The sequence below is a fragment of the Rhamphochromis longiceps genome, linkage group LG3, assembly GCF_057381845.1.
Source record: "Rhamphochromis longiceps isolate RC_006_pf linkage group LG3, R_longiceps_female_GT1.1, whole genome shotgun sequence".
Taxonomy (NCBI): domain Eukaryota; kingdom Metazoa; phylum Chordata; class Actinopteri; order Cichliformes; family Cichlidae; genus Rhamphochromis; species Rhamphochromis longiceps.
This window is the reverse complement of record NC_140559.1, coordinates 31,006,894-31,023,459: the sequence shown is the minus strand read 5'-3', so window position 1 is coordinate 31,023,459 and position 16,566 is coordinate 31,006,894. Positions and strand designations below refer to the sequence as shown.

General features: G+C 45.5%; 1 long non-coding RNA gene across 1 annotated transcript; it reads left to right on the top strand.

Moving 5' to 3' along the window:
- Window positions 1-10,759: 10,759 nt before the first annotated feature.
- Window positions 10,760-11,623, top strand: LOC146674092 (uncharacterized). The gene is made up of 3 exons (XR_014909108.1): window positions 10,760-10,938; window positions 11,077-11,359; window positions 11,487-11,623. It is a non-coding gene; the product is annotated as an uncharacterized LOC146674092 (long non-coding RNA).
- Window positions 11,624-16,566: the final 4,943 nt, after the last annotated feature.

Sequence of the window (16,566 nt, the reverse complement as noted above, 5' to 3'; positions counted from 1 at the left end):
TTGCAAATTTGTAGTATAATATTTATTTTCGTTTTTCCTGCAGTGTATAAAAATTGGTGTATTTCAAAAATAAAACTATGAAGACACTCAAAATAAATTTCCTGTGGTAGGAAACTACTTTGTGCAATTTTTTTGTATTTACAGTTTTGAGGGATAAGCCTCTTAAATTTCTCTAACTAGAAATATATGTTAAAAAAGCAAAAACGATTTTCAATTTTTTTGTAGTTTATTGCACTTTTTTACATTTTATATAATTACTATGTATTTAATACATACATATTATTAAAATTTAGGCTGTAATGGTTGTATTGATGTATAGCAACTTGAAATGCTCCCAAAAATGGCTCTACAGCATGTAAAAATATAATATAAGCTCTGGCGGACTTGGTTCTATGGTAGGGCTTAAAGGGTTAAGGCTCTAAATGAACACGCGTCTGAACTCACAGATACAGTCTGGCAGTTTTTATGAGATCAGACAATAAAGCAACAGATCACTGTGGAACACAAACACCACTTATTCTGTAAGAAAAAAAACCCATATCTTTCTGACTTCCATTATTAGATGAGTAGAAATCCTGTTTTCTATTCAGACAGTAAATGAATGAAAAGCAGCACAGAAGCAGCAGAGCTGCTGTCAGTCCACAGTAGAGGCTGATCTTTCCTCCACTTGATGTCTCAGGTTTTCTCTCAGGTTCAGAACAATCCCTCACTGCTGTCTGTCTGCCGTGCATGCTGGTGCCGAAATCCAGGAGGGGAGGCATGGCAGACCCAGGATTGGGCCAGCAGAGGGAGGAGGTGGTGAGAATGGTGGCCGAGCTGGCGGCCATGCAGTGAGAGCAGGTGGCGGTGGCACGCCGTCAGCAGGAAGAACTGCGGAATCAGACCGAGCACCAACTAAGAAGAATGTCGGAGATGTCTATTGTCGCGTTGTAACGTGCGGTGGAGATGAAGCCAGCCGTGGAGGTGTGCAGGTGGATAGCGAATGAGCAACAGCTTCTGACTTTCCAAAAGTACTCATTTATTTACAATATCAAGCTGAGGCTGAGGCTGGACCAGGCGAAGCTGAAGCTGAGGCTGAGGCTGGACAATATCAAAAATAAAAGTGCTACCTCTACCACACATTACACGAGAGCACACTAGTCCGCGTACACACGGGAGCATCCATTACAGGAGGAGTGCGAAGAAGAACAAAAAGGGGGTGACACACCAGTCATGAGACAGGAGGCGCTGCCATGTGGTCGTACACTGCATTACAACAGCAACTGTTACATAGTCCCCCCTGGTGATAAAAAGGCTGTCCTCAGCCGTACACAGCTGAAAAAGCACACACCACACCTAACAGTACCCTATACATAGAGGTTACAGCTAAGATTGGTGCACACACACAGGGCAAAAGACCATTTAAAAATGAAATTGGTGAAAATAAGACAAATATATACAGTGGAAAATCAGTTTTCCTAGTTTTTTCACTTTTTTTTTTTTTAAGTAAATGCCAAGAATGAACCTTAACGCACTACAGAGCCACAAAACTGGATTAAGTGGAGCAAACAGAAACATCTACATATCACGACTCAAAATAGCAATGCAACAAGACAGCATCAAACAGGTTTAACCAAAACATTTCACTTCAGATCAAGCCTGGTTGTGTGAAAATCATTAGTCCATCTTTTGTTGCTCCAGCCAGACGTAACTCTTGGGCAACGTCTGGGCCTGAGATTGTAATGTCCACCAGCAGCTTGGTGCTGGACAGATCTGGGTGAAAGACTGTCTGAAACAGCACCCACACCAGAAGAAGAGTCAATGTCCGGTAAATCAAAGGGGAATGGCTCAGAGTCAATGTCGGTGTCTGCAGGGGGGCCAGGGTGGGCCTGAGAGTCAGAGTTCAGATCCTCTGCGGTCTCTCTCCCAGCAGGCGATGAAACAGAATGTTCTTTGGAAGTGAGAGAGTCCCAGGTATGGACTGCATGTTCACAACATGATAAACACCTGCATCCACCCAAGTGAGCCTGTAATTAACATCACTGAGTCTTTGAGATACACGCAATGGTCCCTCAAACAGTGGTGCAAGTTTAGCAGTAAAGTTAGACTGAGCGTCTGACCTGGGGTGCGTCTTAACTTTCACAAGGTCACCAACACGAAACGTGGCATGTCGATGTCTCAAGTCATAGTAATGTTTTTGTCTGTCATGGCTATAGTCCAAAGCTGCTCTGGCGTGGTCGTGAGCTTCCTGCAGGGAGGCTCTCAGAGTCTCAGGGTAAGGCACACCCGGTTCATCAACACCTGCTGTAGAAGGCTGAGTGATAAGGTCAAGCGGGGTGTCTAACTCACGATCATAAAGCATCATGGCAGGAGTCATACCTGTACTGTCATGGGGGGAGGTACGCAGAGCAAAGCAAATCTGAGGGAGAAACTTGTCCCATGATGTGTGCTTATCACCTACATAAGCTTGGATTGCAGTTTTCAGAGTCCGGTTGACGCGTTCAGTAGCATTTGTCTGAGGGTGATATGCCGTAGTGAGTCTGTGCACCAAGCCTAAGGCAGAAACAACATGTTCAAAAAGCTCACTCACAAAAGGAGACCCTCTGTCAGAAATCAGGTAAGTGGGTGTACCATGTCTAGCAAAAATGTCAGTGACGAATTTATCAGCTGCTACCTGAGAGGTAGCTTCTTTGACAGCACTGGCTTCAACCCACTTAGTCAAATAGTCAACAAACACGATCAAATATGCATTACCAGTGGGGGTGCAGGGAAGTGGCCCAACAAAATCCACACCCACATACTCCCAGGGTTTCTGAGGGACAATGGGAACCATAAGACCAGCTGCTTTTTTCTGACTTGGCTTGGTGAGTTGGCACACTGAGCATGACGTGGACTTGGGTTCTCTGTGATACAAAAGAGAGTCATACACAACATACTGTAACAAGGTGGCATTGTCCCAGCTGTTCAGAGAGTCTGCTTCAATGTCTCTGAGGAGTGGACCTGTGACATGATCGTCTAACTGCAGCTGTCTCAATTGTGAACGATCAGCCAGAATGACGGGGGGTAGAGTACGAATGTCCAGGCTGCCCATGACAGCATGATCTGGTAAAAGATCAGTCAGCCTGTCACAGGTCAGAGGCAAAGGGTTGTGTGACAGTGCATCGGGAACTTTGTTTCGTGCACCAGGTTTGTGCACTATTGTGAAATCAAAGTACTGCAAACGAAGTGACCAGCGGGCGAGTCGGCCCGTTGGGTTTGACGAGATATGAGCCACCTGAGACTGTTGTGGTCAGTGAAGATGGTAACATGAACACCTTCAACATATGGGTGGAAGTGTTCCAGAGCCCATATCACAGCAAGGCACTCCTTCTCTGAAGTGCAGTAGGGGAGTTCAGCTTTGTGAAGGGAGCAACTAGCAAAAGTCATAACATACTCACGACCCTTGTCATCCTTTTGCATCAACACTGCCCAAGACCAATGTCACATGCATCGGCGTGAATGGAAAAGGAACGGTTGAAGTCTGGAAATGACAGGATCAGGGCTGATGTGACATGGTCCTCACAGAGTTCGTGAGTCTCTGAAAAGTTGCAGGTGCGTTGCAGAGTGAGAGATGAAGGCAGTTTTAGGCTTCGAGTCCTCTGCTACAGCAACCTGCCAATAGCCTCGCGCTAAGTCCAATGTGGGGACAAACTTTCCCCGTGCCAGAAAGTCCAAAGACTCATCTACACGAGGCAGGGGATAAGAGTCTTTTCGGGTAACTTGGTTGAGCCCTCGAAAGTCCACACAAAACCTTGGTTCTGCGGCCGCTCTATTTACAATGACTACAGGAGCTGCCCATGTAGACTGTTCTAGTGGGAATGTGAATAGAAACAGAAGCTCTTGCCATAAAATCCATTCCCAGAATGAAAGGAGAGGACAAATCCGGTATTATTGCAAAATGCCGGTAAAAGCTCTTGTTCATGAATCCAATATTGAGCCAAATAACACCCTCAGGGATACAGGGAGCATTATTGGTGAGGTTAACTGCAGGACCATTCCACTCACTTGTGTTTCTAGGGTAAGAGTCATTTACTTGAATGAGATCTGTTCGTACAGCCGAGAGGGAAGCACCCGTGTCGAGGGTAGCATCCACAGATGAAGCATTGAAGTTCACTTTTGTTCTTAGTGGGGTATTCCAGTGGACTTGTGAAAAATTGTCTTCCAAGTGTCCAAGACTGTGTCCACCCTGTGGTGAATCAGGCGTGTGAGGCTCCAATAGTAACTGGGGGAAGGTTGGCCTCTGTGAAATGTCCTCCCCCCCCTGTAGTTTCCCGACTGCCTGTATTGTGGCTGGGATGTGGTGCTGCTTAATTCCACCTTTTCATGGCCAGGGTCAGAGGGGCCAGGTGCCGGCAATGGCTGGACTGGGCCATGCCTAGTGGTGTTTGAGGCTCGTTGTGGCAAATGAGGTTGGGTGTTACAGTTTGGGCAGGTGCGTGTAGTGACTGAGAGCATTTGAAGCAGTACGGTTCAGGCTTATAGTTGTCTTTGCCACATAAAGCAGGCTGTGGTCTTTGTGGTCTAAGCACTGAGTGAAGCTCATGAGCACGTAGCAGCAGGTCCATTACAGAAGTGACATTAGCGCCATACAGGGCAACTCTGTATTTTTCAAGAGCATGTTTACTAATTAGGTCGATTCTGTCTTTTTCAGGTGGAGGACTCTTCAGTTTGTCAAACTCACTCAACATGTGGGCAACAAAGGTTGGGAGCGGTTCGTCCTGAGCCTGAACACGATCCAAAATTCCTCTCAGAATGCGTTCTTGGCTGTCGGAGGGCAGAAAAACGGTCTTAAACAGTTGACAGAATTGAGCCCATGATGTGATGTGGGAGCTCAATGCCTTGAACCATTTCCCGGGCTCTTTTGCAAGAAAGTGTGGCAGTTCGTTTAGCAATTGCCCATCGGTTAGATTCAATGAGGCTTTGTATGTGTAACGGAGCGGAAAGGCTGATTTTATTTCCAAGGTGGTTTGTGTTTTTTTAAAAGGAAGGAAACCTTCCTTAAAGCGGGCAGAGCAGTGGAGCCGCCAAGGGAAAGCACATGATAAAAAAACTGTAGAATTAAAAATATAATTTATTATATTTAAATAGTTAAAAATGTAAAATGAATTAAAACAACCTTGGCCAAGGGATAACACAATAAAAATCAATAAAACACAACATTAAAAGTCCAGTGGGATCCACCACGGCATAAAAGTCCCAGGGAGTGAAGAAATCCAGCGAAGTAAAAGGGAAACCCAGCGGAGTCCTCTCCTTCCTTTCCGCATTCGCGTCTTGATATGCTAGAGAAAGGGAGGAGCGGCAGTCACTATTCTTCCGGCAGTTTTTATTCAATAAAAGGGGATAAGTCGAAGACTTACCCCGGGTGGGCAGAGCTCTCAACTCCGCCCGCCGCTTCTTTAAAACTGCAAAGCCACACAGCCGTCCCGTGCCTTCCGCTGGTGCTGTCTCCGCTCTCCCCGCTGGTACTGTCACTCTCTGCACTGGTGCCCTGTGCGCTGGTCCTCTGCGCGCTGGTGTTCTGTCCTCCCCTAACGCCCAGCTCCACCAGCCCCTTCGGCTTGCAGGCGCTGCCGCCTGACACCACTTACTCCTGGCCGTCTCTCTAGCCTCTCGGTCGAACTGCTTCCTGTGGTCTGTCAGGCCCTCTTATTGGCCTCTCTGGGATCTCTCGCAGGTGTGATCAGTTTATTATCAGGTAGGGGCGGAGTCTTTCCAGGACAAGTCACCAAATAAATACCATTAAAACATGCAGTAAAACTCAAAAATAAGCCAGTGTACAATATTAAAATATTAAAAAGGTAAAACACAGCAAAACATGCATAGTAGAAAAACTTAGATAACTTGTCCCTTTCCACCCTGTGACATCTGTGCAAACTGCATTTAACCAGTCCTCAGGTTGCACTTTGCCGTCCCCAGCATACACAGGAGGCTCCAGTTTGGCGTGATGTAAAGCTGCCGCAATCACTCTGGAAGTGCTGCTGAGCTCGAGTGAGTGAGATGGGAGGAAAGGATTTGTAGGTTGAAATAGGTTGCTGGGCAGGAATGGATTGGTACTGTTGGTGGGTTCAGTTTTGTCCCTAGCAGGAACATGAGGTGTCGATGCGGCCATTGGGAAAACAGGAGACTGTGGGACTGCAGGAGGGGGAGAGGTCCCCGTTGTGAGTTGGTCCCACTGCTTTATTAAACTCTGCTGTATGTTCAGTGAGTCATGTAAACAATCACTAAGCTTATTCACCTCAGTTCTTAACTCCACCACTTGTTGGCTAAGGCTAGGAGTCACATTTTCAACTATCTGGCACATAGGTAGCGAGTTAAGTTCCATGTCTGAGTCAGAGTCGTCTGGGTAGTGTGCCATTGCGATTTCAAAAAAAAATTAAGCCGCTTCAGGGCACAGCGCAGTTATTGATATAGCAGTAAAAGAGTCAGTTAGGTCAGACTAGAAAGACAAAACTGCAAAAATGCCATTCAAGATTAAATTTAGAAAAACCACAAATAAAATTTCGCCCAACAACTGAAATTAGACTGGAGTGATCACAACCATGTTATTACAATAGCATGTCTGCAACACTAGAGCTCAATCCAAGATTAGTTCTAAATCGTTTCGTTATACTGAGCCGAAGACCAGCACCAACAGTTGTAGTCGGCCAAGTTATCACTCACATGTGCTACAGTCAGTCTAGTCTCAGCAGAGGGAAAGGGGAATGAAAAGCCAGCAGAAATGTTCATGTCCAGGCTCTCCACAGAAGAATTAATCCTTAGAAGAAGAAACCAACAACACGTAAAAACAACAGATCCACAGAGTCCATTCGCGTCGCAGAGTCAGCTTCTCTCTTTTTCTTTCTCCCAAGTGGAGCAGCGGCACACACCGCGGTATCCAGAAATAGTCGGCTGAGGAGCGGCCAGGCCAGCGGGCGCGGAAACCCCTGGCTGAGGAGCGGGAGAGCTCGCAGCTGGCTCTGGATGCTGTGGCTGCAGGTCAGGGAACTGAACAGGATGGTGAATGAGTAACTGGACTACAGAAGACTGGACTACAGACGGCAGGAGAATGGGCGACTGAGCTACAGGTGGCCGGACGGGAGGCGACTGGACTGACTGGACGGGAGCAGACTGGACAGGGGCAGACTGGACTGACTGGACTGACTGGACAGGGGCAGACTGGACTGACTGGACAGGGGACTGGAGGACAGAAGACTGAACTGGAGGGGACTGGAGGACAGGAGACTGAACTAGAGTAGACTGGAGGACAGGAGGAGACTGAACTAGAGTAGACTGGAGGACAGGAGGAGACTGACCTACAGGGGACTGGAGGGCAGGAGACTGGACTACAGGGGACTGGAGTGAAGGCTGAACAGCAGGGGAGTGAACTGACTGGACTGAGGAGACTAATGGATAAACAGAGGTCGGTGAGGCTAATGGCTGAGCTGAGGTTGGTACGGCTAATGGCTGAGCTAAAGACTGAGCTAGTGAGGGGGATAAAGCTGCAGCTTGGGCTAGTAAGGCTGGTGCCTGAGCAGGGGACAGGTCAGCTAGCCTAACTAGAGATAGTGCTAGGGCATGGAAAGCTGAGTGAGGAGATGGATGGGCTGGCGAATTAGCAGGTGGACAGGTTAGCTCTTCCGTGCCTCCGGAGCGTGAGGGCGCTGGCTGGAGAGCCTCAGCCGAGCCTCTAGGGGGGTCAGGTCAGATCCTGGCCGCCCTCAGCCTGGGCGCTGGGACAGGTGCGGGAGGTGGCTGGACACCAGTCACCCCCACCCGAGAAACAGGAACGGGTGTGGAGGTAGACTGGGTCGCAGCTGCCCTCCTCCTGGGAGCTGGCACTGGTGTGGGTATAGGCTGACTGACGGGAGTGGAGATAATGACTGGGTGAGTGATACTGACAGGTTTGGGTGCATGAGTATTTTCAACAGTGGCCGGAACTGATGAAACCGGAACAGGCTGACAGGTGGACGAAGGAGCAGGCTCGGATAAAACGGTCCTAGAGTAAGCAGGCCTAGGGTTTGCATACACACGGACTGTAACAGATTTATCGGAGATTGCTCTGGCCTTTCTGCCATCACCATTTACAGTCTTTAGTTGAACTGTCTCCGGAGGTGTTGAAGTGCGGGGGTTGTCCTTAATGAATCCCAGCTCAGAGGGAGCAGAGCAGAAAAAGTCTTCCCAGTCCACATCGTCCTCTAGGAAGGAAACTCCCCATGAATCAGAAGTGAGTGTACTGTGCGTTTTAAGGGAGTAATCAGACGAAGGGTGTGGAAAACAGTCACTGGCACTCACCACCAGGAGTTGCTGAAAATGGTCCATATTATGGCGGCGTGTGCACCGCTTTCTCTGGGAAGAGGAAGCAGCCGGGGTAAACAGCTGAGCCTCTGGCGCGGTTGCCTCCGTTGAGCCGAGGTGGGAGGCGTAGCCGCTGTGCCGTGGCGAAGGTGGAGGTCCGGCGAATGAGGCGGCAGGTGTGTGAGCGAGGAGCGGAGCGGCGAGAGAGGGAGCAGCCGAAGCGCGGCGTGAAACGTCCACTCTCCGCGGCAAATGCTCCGGTGCAGGTGAGGCAGCAGGTGGGGGAACGCGGCGTCTCCGAGGCCCGCCCAGAGCCAGGAGAGTCCCTCGAAGACGTGCTCTCTCTCCGCGAAGAGCCGCTGTTTTCCCCTGAGCTCCTCTGCCCAACGGGAAAGCGCTGCCTCCTGCCGCTCGTAGAGGTCCGAGTCCGCTGGGTTCCAATCGTGTCTTCGTGGCACGGGTCGTGTCATTCTGTCAGGCGTTGTGTGGAGGCGAGGAAGAAGGAACCCAAACGCAGGACTCGCAGGTAGGTGAAGACTGGTGAAGGTTTATTATAAGGAGAGGATGAACAGAGGGTGAACGGACACTGACTGGCTGGATCACTGAATGACTGACTGAACTGAGAGAACACACGGGAAGGACAACATCACACGAACATCAACATCAATGACACGACAAAGAACTGGTGAACCCGAGGAACTTAAATACACATGTTGAATGATGGCAATGATTGGAAACAGGTGAGTACAGGGCTGAACATAATCTGACTAATGACACAAGAGACAAGCTGACACAGGGAAAAAACAGGAAGTGAGAACATTGATGTGGCAACATAACCTAAATGTGACAAAACTGAAAACACTGGGTCACCAACCCAGGAACCCTGACATAATAAAAGCATATAAACAAATAAAAGATAATAATGAATAACCTGGTTATTCAAATAGCATAATCCAAACGGCTCCTCAAAATAACAACCAAAAAATGTACACTTTACAGAGGAAACAAAGACATTTTAGAAGTATACTTCCTGACTTATTCTGAGTCATCTGTTACCAAGCAAACTCAAACGCAGCAGGTTGCTGAATACACTCAGGCCTTTGCTCAGCTACTATTTTTACTGTAGGATTAACCTTCTAAGCTCCACGTCTCTTACACTCTGCTTAGTTTCACTTTCTGGGTGCAAAAGCACGCTCTGCAAAAGCATGTTGTTTCCTGTCAGGACTTTTTGGCACAGAGTGTACTCAGAGTTGGGCCTTTCTTATAAAGTAATATCATCAGTATATAAGCATTTAAGATTATAAATTTAAACTCAACAGTTTAAAGGGGTTATAAATGCACCTGTAATAAAGGCTAATTGGGTGCCAATATGTTTAAACATGTGAATGAAATATCAATGCTGTAGATTATGTTATTAATGCAATTGTAATGATGGTGGTTATGAATAGTAGCAGTAAAATATTTGGCTCATATCAACACTCCCTCTCTTGGTGACCCTCCACACTTTACTAGTGTCATCGCTCTGACCCTCTCTAGCCATCCTCTGGCTCAGGGAATCAGACAACCAACTCATGTCGTCTAGTTGGTCCAGTAATAAAACGCCAGCTCCCACTTGAGAACGCTCCATGCTTGAGGTTGGTCACACCAAATGTATCAGTGAGCCTAAAGTTGGTCAGTGAACTTGTCAATCTCTAGTGGTCTGTCCTTTTTCTCAGTCCCTCTCTAGTGGCTCCCTTCGGTCTCCAGCCTCCAGGATCCTCGCCACCCCTGTGGTCGCTTTGGTCCCGACATCTCCTGCAAAGGAAACAAAACACCTTTTCCTACCACGCCTCAACCTATGGTTGGGACTCCCTAATCAAAAGCATGAACCTAATTATGTTTTTTGACTTTTATTTATATAATGTTAAGGTTCAAATATTGGGGAAGGAGAGTACAAACAACCATGGTCCAGAACTTGGTCAAACAATTGATTTTACAGTTTTTCTCGATTGCCTAAACACTATAACCAGGCCTCTAAACTAAAATTTCAAAACCGTAACGCTATTGTTCAAAAAGCTCACCCATTTCCCTGAACTATAAACACTATTCCCTGCTTTGACACATGACTCAAATTTGGTGAACTGTTACTGCAAAACTCTACACACAAATCCCTACATTTTACAGTGCTTACACCATGTAGTCATTTAGAAAGCACTAGCATGCAATAATGTTAACTTAAGTCAGCATAGCTTGAGCTCAATTAGCACACAATTAACCAGGTGGAAACACTAGGAGTCAAAATTTAGCACACACCAATCAGAACCTGCGATGGATAGATAAAAGGGCCAAAGTCAGCTCATTCAGGTTTGAAACAATGGATCCAAAGAGATGCAAAGGAAGAGGACGTGGTGGAGAAAGAGGACATGGTGAAAGAGGAGGACGTGGTGAAGGAGGAGGACGTGGTGAAGGAGGTGGAGAACGACGGCGACAAGGAAGGGGAAGAGCAAGGGCAAGAAGACAGTCAGTCTCGGATGAAATTCGAGCCACTTTAGTTGACCATGTCCTTGTCCATGGGATGACTATGAGGGAGGCTGGGCAACGAGTACAACCGAATTTGAGTCGCTTCACTGTTGCCTCCATCATCAGAACCTTCAGGGAGGAAAACAGGTAGGTGTACTTGCAGTAAGACTGCTTTGTACAGTAACGTTTAAGTTACTGAACTTATGTGTCTTGAGTATGTTTCCATTATTTGCCTGTAAAATGAATGTGTGACAGTTACAGTAATGAGTGCTTCTATTTTTGTAGGACACAGAGACGACCACCTGGTGGAGGCAGGTTAAGGCTTTTGTTGGAGGAGCAAGAGAGGGAACTTGTAAACATGGTAATTGCAAATAATGTAATCTGCCTGCAAGAGATTCAAAGGAGAGTGATTGAGGATGATCATCTTTTTCGAGGCATAAATGCCATCAGCCTCTCCACAATTGACCGCATCCTCCGAAAGAATCAATTCCGGATGAAACAGGCATACCGAGTCCCTTTCGAACGAAACTCTGACAGAGTGAAAAACCAACGTGTGGAATATGTTCAGGTATGAGTTTTGATACTGTATAAAGTATTGTGTACCATCACAGCATGGCAGTTTATGCTGCCATTTCAGCACTCTTGAACTGTGGTTCAGGGTACCGATTGACTCTACTGTGTTATGTGTTTTGCAGAGAATCTTTGAGATTGAAGGACGGCCTGTTCCCCATGAAATAATCTTTGTGGATGAGGCAGGTTTTAACCTGACCAAAAGAAGGAAAAGGGGGAGGAACATAATTGGCCATCGGGCTATTGTAAATGTCCCTGGTCAGCGTGGGGGGAATGTCACTATGTGCGCAGCCATCAGCCAACGAGGGGTACTCCACCGCCATGCCGTACTAGGACCCTATAACACTATGCTTCTCCTTGCTTTTCTTGATGGTTTAAGACAACATATGTTCCAGCTGGACTACAGGGAACCAGCACAGCCAGAGCAGCCTCACTACGTTGTTGTGTGGGATAACGTCAGCTTCCATCGCGCTGCTCTGGTTCGTGACTGGTTTACCAATAACCCAAGGTTTTCTAATATCTTTCTGCCTGCATACTCTCCCTTTCTAAACCTGATAGAGGAGTTATTTTCGGCATGGCGGTGGAAAGTGTATGACCGAGAACCTTATGTCCGTGTTCACCTCCTTCAGGCCATGGAAGAGGCCTGCCTAGACATATCAGTAGATGCATGCCAGGGGTGGATCAGGCATGCAAGAGGATTTTACCCCCGCTGCCTGGCTGGGGCCAATATAGCCTGTGATGTGGATGAGATTCTCTGGCCTGACCCAGACCAAAGACAAGATGCTGAGGTGGGATAATGTTTCTGGTGTGTGTTGTACTGTATAGTACATGAATGACAATGTGCCACTGTACATACATTGGTTGTGTCTTTTGTGTTTATCATGTGACAAGGGTTTTGAAGGGGAGAACCATAAGCAACCTATTTGTTTTGGAACTATTGTTTTGAATTAATTGTACCAGTGTGCAAAACTCTGTTGTGGTGTGTGTGTTTTTGAGGGCTTGTGTTTGATGTCTGAGGGCAAAGTTTGGTTTTTCAGCAGGAGTGAATAGTTTTGGGTGTAGAGCTTCATTTTGACCTGGAAATAGGATGTTTGGGAAATTGAGTGAGATGTTATGGATTTGTGTTTACAGTTGTGAGGATATGAGGCGTAGTTTCAAGAAATGTGTTTTAGCAATCGAGAAAAACTGTAATGAATACACGCGTGGGAAGATCACTCTGTACGCAGACAGGAATTGATCTTCGACTTAATCAAAGAACAAACAATTATTTTATAGCATCAGGGTTTGAATTAATGACACCCCTTCATACGTCACAGATACATTTCATACATAGGTCAGATCAAAACCACAATGACTTTTAACACAGTTCGAAAGAACATTGTCTTCTATCTTCATGGCCGGTATTTCCTGTCAACCTTTTGACTTCCCGTTCAAGCCACTCATCCTGCCAGACACCGTTCCTCATTTTCAGAGACAACAAGAAACGGTTCCTCTTTTGCAGAGCCAATTTCGCAGTTACAACCAGACATGACTAACCTCTCACCTATAAATGAGTCTAACTAATGTGTGTGTGTGTGTGTACATGTCATGACCTCACTCGGCCTCTATGTCACCTCTCGCCTACTAACGCTCACTAACTGTATGTGTGTCTCGTCCTTAAATGCTCTCTCATCTCACCCGTTGCACTTCTGACCTTTCACCAGAACAGAGGCTCATCCTTATGTGTAATAACCTAACTGAAACTATATGTACTATGTTGAATAAATGTTTTAATCAAGAACCTCTACTAAAAGCTTAATAAAAGAATATAAAAGTATAACAGACAATTTGAATACCCTAGTTATTCACATAGCCTCGTCTAACCAGCTCCTCAGAATAACCTGCACTTAGATTCTGCTTTCGGTTTCACTTCTGCAAACGCTCTGCAAGCCTGCAGTTTCCTGTCACTCTGACTCTGTACAGGGTGTACTCAAATTCAACAGAATCAGCACATACACACTTAAGATTATAACAAGCATTCAAAAGCATTTAAGATTATAGATTCAACTCAACAGTTTAAAGTGGTTATAACTGCACCTGTAATAAAGGCTAATTGGGTACCAAAATGTTTAAACATCTGAATGCAATTATATTATTAATGCAATGGTAATGATGATGATTATTAACAATAACAGCAAAATATCTCTCCACTCTCAATACTCCCTCTCTCGACCTCTGGAACACCAGAGGTCGCAATACATTGTGTCCTCGCTCTGACCCTCTCTAGCCGTCCTTTTGGCTCAGCGAATCAGAGAACAACCTCATGTCATCTAAGTGGTCCAGTAATAAACACCAGCTCCCATTTGAGAACACCCATGCATAAGATTAGGTTTTTCTCAGTCCCTCTATTGTGGTCCACCAGGCCTCGGGCCTCCAGCATCCTCACCCCCCTGTGGTCGCCAAGATCTTCTGCAAAGGAAACAAAACACCTTTTCCTGCACCTCCCTAACTTATCATGTTTGGGACTCTTTAATCAAAAGCATGATCCTAATTATGTTCCTGACTTTTTACTTCTAGTTATATATATATTCTTCAACGTGACTCATCGTTTTAAAACCCCTTAAAGCTCTGCTTTCATGTCCGGTTGCTCGCTCTATTTTTCCTTATCTGATCATCAACATCCTGTACACAAACTGTCGCTGCTGCAAGTGCCTTAACTCTGACCTAAAGTCACCTTTCACAAGAAAATCATTATAAGCGCCTTTTCTACTAAAAGATCCAATACAAAATAAACATTTTATTCAATTAAGTTTAAGCATATAAGCAATTACGTATTCGTAAATTTTATCATAGCTAAAAGCTACCTAGAAACAACACGTGTGTTAACACTAATTTCATTTTAAAACTCACATTTCCTGTGTTATAACATGTTCTTGATATAGCATATTTTGATTTCATTTTGCTCCTCTTAATGTAATGGTACATTCTAATTATACTTTATCAGACTTAGCCAAAATATATATGCTTTCCTCACTTTGCTCCTGCTTTAAAGCAAGAAACCTTGGTCACTTAGATAAGCGTTCGTTATTCTATAACTGCATTTTATTTTATTTTAAGTCTAGCAATCTCCGATGTGACTCATAAATATTACTTTTGTTTTAGTTATTTTTCTCTATAAATTTTAATTGACTTCTAGAGTGGCCTGCTTTGGTTAATGGTAACATGAGTAACGTCAAAATTTTCTCCCCTTTAGCATTTGGCATTTTCCCAACACTATAATCTAGTACCATAATCTAAACCCAGTCAATAACACAGAGTTTATTTAAAGCCAACACCAGTAACCCAAAATCAGCATCCCCAAAAGTAAGTCTCCCACTCCTCCTGCTCATGGCAAAAGCAAAGCAAAGCAAAGCATCCCCTTTCTCTTGCCGGCATGGTAAATTGTTTGTCCACATTTATTCATCCTAACCTTGGTCCAGTCACACACATTCACACCAGATACATTGACACGAGATATTGCTGATAGTGGAGACTCCAGCAAAAATAATTTGATTCTCCACCCTTAGCAACATGAGCTCATTCATTTATTTTGTTTTGTTTTGTAGGACAATAGTTCTTTATGCTCTTGGACTGGATTGGCTCGCGGCAATCCTTTTAGACAGGGACTTACAACCTGATCAGGTCCCCACAGGTAGCCTTTCCTCCACCCATTGTAATCTGGAAAGCTCACCTTATGTTTGTTCTCCCGGAAATTTTTACAGCGCTGTTAATTCACTCACTTCCAGGCCTGCTTAGAACAAAAATTAGAAAAAGAGAGCTAATTATTAGCTCATCAAAGTACAAAACAAAATCACTTGACAGGTTTTCTAAGTGCACTGTTACAAAAATAATGGGCCCCTCTAATACATGTCCATGTTTAATAAAACTCCCTCTATTAAAATAAGAAAACAACCCAAACCTAACCGACAGAATCAACCCATCACTAAAACAACAACCTCAAACATCTTACACACAGAAAAGTTTTGTTCTTCAGGATCCTGACACTCTCAGGTCAACTGACATATACAAGTTCCCTCTCTTGGCCCTCCGACAAAAGCCTTAACCTGCCTCCACCAGGTGGTCGTCTCTGTGTCCTACAAAAATAGAAGCACTCATTACTGTAACTGTCACACATTCTTTTTACAGGAAAATAATGGAAACATACTGAAACTCAAGAAACATAAGTTCAGTAACTTAAAAGTTACTGTACAAAGCAGTCTTACTGCAAGTACACCTACCTGTTTTCCTCCCTGAAGGTTCTGATGATGGAGGCAACAGTGAAGCGACTCAAATTTGGTTGTACTCGTTGCCCAGCCTCCCTCATAGTCATCCCATGGACAAGGACATGGTCAACTAAAGTGGCTCGAATTTCATCCGAGAATGACTGTCTTCTTGCCCTTGCTCTTCCCCTTCCTTGTCGCCGTCGTTCTCCACCTCCACCTCCTTCACCACGTCCTCCTCCTCCTCCACCTCCTTCCTGTTGTCCTAGACCACCTCCTCCTCCTCTTTCACCACGTCCTCTTCCTCCACCTCCTCCTCCTCTTTCACCACGTCCTCCTCTTTCACCACGTCCTCCTCCTCCACGTCCTCCTCCTCTTTCACCACGTCCTCCTCTTTCACCATGTCCTCTTCCTCCACCACGTCCTCCTCCTTCACCACGTCCTCTTCCTCCACCACGTCCTCTTCCTTTGCATCTCTTTGGATCCATTGTTTCAAACCTGAATGAGCTGACTTTGGCCCTTTTATCTATCCATCGAAGGTTCTGATTGGTGTGTGATAAATTTTGACTCCTAGTGTTTCCATCTGGTTAATTGTGTGCTAATTGAGCTCAAGCTATGCTGACTTACAGTTTTTTCTGATTGCTTAAGCACATTTTTTGTAACTATTGGCTAATTTTGCAAAACTCTTCACACAAATAAGAAAACCTGTCACCCAATAATCAAAACATTGTAGTTCTCTTGCAAAAGCAAACACAGCTAGATTAACTCTTCACACCTTCGTAAAAATGGTGTTTCCGTATCAAACAGTACACACAAGCCATCATCTACTAAGCACACAATGCGCCAACTGCACACCGATGGTATGAATACAAAACACATCTGGCTTTTGCTTTCTCTGTGCACAAGGTAGGCTATGTCAGTTTGAGCTCATACTTCTGTCATAGATCCATAAGCATAGAGGGATCCA